This window comes from Belonocnema kinseyi, chromosome 10 (genome assembly GCF_010883055.1).
Source record: "Belonocnema kinseyi isolate 2016_QV_RU_SX_M_011 chromosome 10, B_treatae_v1, whole genome shotgun sequence".
In the NCBI taxonomy this organism is placed as follows: Eukaryota; Metazoa; Arthropoda; class Insecta; order Hymenoptera; family Cynipidae; genus Belonocnema; species Belonocnema kinseyi.
Window position 1 is genome coordinate 79754775 of NC_046666.1, and position 3558 is coordinate 79758332.

Here is a 3558-nt window from a genome sequence, read left to right on the forward strand (position 1 = left end):
AGGCGTCATTTGAAGGATCAAGCTCGACGAAAATGGTTCACATTAGTGAATACTAATGCCATCTCTTAGAATTTTCAGGTACTTATCAGACTGCCTAGCATAAAACATAAATTTCGATTATGCAGCCACAAGCAGCACAATATTTTTTGTAAATCATGAAAAGTAAAATAAATTTTCAAATTGAAATAGATTGAAAAAAGTTTGCTTTTATTCATACATATTTCAAAAGTATATAGTTTTATTGTACATTGAATTTGATTGAATATGCGCATACAATTTTGTCCCAGAGGTTTTAAAAAGAATCAAACTTTTGACTGCGACAGAGAACAAGAATTTTAGAAAAAGATGTTCAAAAATTTGTTGCACGAGTTTTTATTACGCGTATGATTTTCAGAAGTAAACAGTTTGATTGTGCACTAAAATTTTACTTTAAAAGAATTATTCTGGCGCAGCAATTTAAAAAATTATCAAACTCACGACTTAAACAGAGATTGGGCATTCTTGAAAACCAAGGTCATAAATTTTCACGGCACTTTTCATATTTTTAAAAAATATAAAAATGTTTAACAAAACTTTTTAGTCACGCCAGGAAAAAATAAAAACCAATTTTTATTACGCATACATTATTTTGAGTGAAGAGTTTTATTAACTATTCAATTTTATGATAAAAACGCAAATTATTTGTGTGCAGAAATTTAAAAAATTATCAAACGCACTAAAAATTTTATCCTTTCGGAAGAAATAAAAAAAATGTATCATGCATATGTTTTTTTAGAAATAAACTGTTTTACTGCACATTATATTTTATTAGCAAATTGTGCAATATTATCTTGCAACAAGTTTAAAAATGATCAAATTCACGACTTGGCGACGGATAAGAAATTTTTCAAAAGCTAAATTATACATTTTTTAATACTTTCGGAATTATTCAAAAATATGAAAATGTTAACTGAAACTATTTATTTTCGGCCAGATGAATTTAAAACCAATTTTAATTATACTAGCTTAGCGCAAAAACTATTAGATCTAACGACTTCATTTTTGCAGTGAGATGCATTTTGCGTGTCTAATGCAAAGAAAAAGTTTAAGACTTTTAACTTTAAACAAACATGCGGAATTGACAATTTCCTGAAAAAGTCCTGAGTAGTTCTGCATAAATTACGTTAACATTTTTTCCGACATTTTCAACCACGTATCCCTCTTTTTGAGACATCGTAAGTTTTGAACCCCTCCCCCTATTACACTTTAGTTTTTCCAACAAAATTTTGTTGGTGAATTTGTTATACAATTAAATAAATATATATTCGCCAGATGTATGTATGTCTCAGGCCAAACAATAATATCAATAGCATTGGACGAAACTTTCTTTTCGTAATAACTAGGAAAAAATAATTTGCAACATAAGTTTATTTGAATAGTATGTATTATTTTTCAAATGATCTGGAATTAAATAATAAATTTGTTACAACAACAAAATTATCAATTTTATCAATGAACTAAATAGCTTTTCGAAAAGTAATACAAAAACTATGGTTTTCCAAGGAAGGGCTAAGAAAAACATATGAAACATTGTATTCAATTATGAGAGAATTGCACAAGTTGATAAGTACGGAAAGATTGATAAATAGTTAGATAGGCGCATACACGAAGATAAAAAAGTTATTGATAGATCAGGGTGGGCTCTGAAGTAAAAATATATAAACTGAAGCTAAAATGGTAATAAATAATTCTATATTTGTACCGACTGTACTATACAGTAGCGAGACATGGATCTATCAAGAAAGAGATAAAGTGTAAAATCAACGCGATTGACATGATATTTCTGCGCATAACTTCCGGGAAAACTCTGATGGACAAAGTGAGTAACGAGATAATTCTCAAAGAATGTGGTGCAGAGGAAGCACTAGTTGACATATGGGAAAGAAATCGGTTAAGATGGTTCGGGCATGTTGAGAGAATACCAAATGAACGACTAACGATAACAAGTGTATTAAGGTATAGTGAATGGCAGCGTTCCCAGAGGCAGACCACGGAAAGAATAGTTAGAATATGTAAATGAGACCCTAATTTAAAGAGATATAAGAAGCCACAGAAACAAGAGAGCTTTTACGAAAAATTGCATGGACGTGAAACAAGCTAAAGAAGGATGCCGAGATAGAAAAGTATGGCGGCAAAGTAAATAGAGTGTCAGTAGAGTGAATGACGCCTGACGTGTATGTATTTGTGGCAGCTGAACCAGTGGAGAAAGTTTGGCTACGCAAAGCTGTGGTCGAGACAAAGCCTTAAGAAGGCGCATCTCTTAAAGTGGGTGGAGGAATCAATCATCTTCTAGTTGTGCAAATTCTTAAGTCGCAGATGAGGGCTTTCGCAGTCCTCAAGAACACGTTGCCAGCCAGGGGCAGGAGGAGCCTGTTGGTGGACAGGAAGATCGGGATCAAACCTAAATGACTGCTCAAGGTCTAACTATTACTCAAATTAAGGTGCATCACAGTAAAAGCGCCTGTGCAGTCTTGCAGAGAGGAATAGCTGCAAAGCACACAGGTATCTCCCTAATTCAGGATCCTTGGTTAGTTCGAGATACCATTTTTTTACAGGGACCCTAAGGCGGCCAATCTAAGAGCTAACATACTGGCGAAGGGAGTCAACGTCGTCCCGCTGCTTGATCTATGTTCTAGTGACCTGATGGCGATAGTCCCGGATCTTACAGGAATAGGAAGGTTAGCCATGGAAGCGGCTCACTTCCCATATGACAGTGATACCACTCCACCAATTAAAGTACGTACACTTATGGAATACTGCAACATAAGGGTTTAATTAGAGACGTGGATACCCTGGGGATGGCGGAATGTGAAACTAGAAGAGCTTCGCAGGGAAACCAGAGAGAGGTTCAGACATGCCGGTACTGAAAAAACGAAGGAACTATGGACCTCATTTCAGGAATTCGAAAGAAATTAAGGGGCATTTTAAAATATTTGCCAATACAAAGGCACAGTGTTTTAATTATGTGTTAATCGTATTTTATATAAAAAAGAAAAAAAAGGAACGTCAAGAAACTTTCGTTACGTTCCTTTTTGTTTCTTTCCACATAAAACTTTGACGAAACACAAATTTGACAATGCACCTTCGCAGCTGCATTATTTTTTAGTGACTTTTCATACTTAGAATAATTTTTATGTAAATTATATGAAATTTTAATTAAGAATTGGAAAATATCTGAAAATATCCCTTAATTTCGTTCGAATCCCTGCCTCATTCAAACATTAAGGCATAAATATACGAGTGCAATATGTAAGGCAAAGCATAAAAGCTGGACCGAGTTTTGCACTGATATCAGGAAGGAGCAGAGGCAGCATTTCTTAATGTTATGAGAAGAGGGGACGACACCTCCAAAGCAATCAAAGCCGCATGCGGCCCAATTGGACTCGAAACGGCGGCTAGCTAACGATATTGCTACCCTAGCTAGGGTCAAGTGGGCCCTAAAGTCCTTCGGTCCTTACAAGTCTTCTGGCCCAGATGACATATATCCATTCTTTTTACAGAAGGCTAGTGAGATCATCA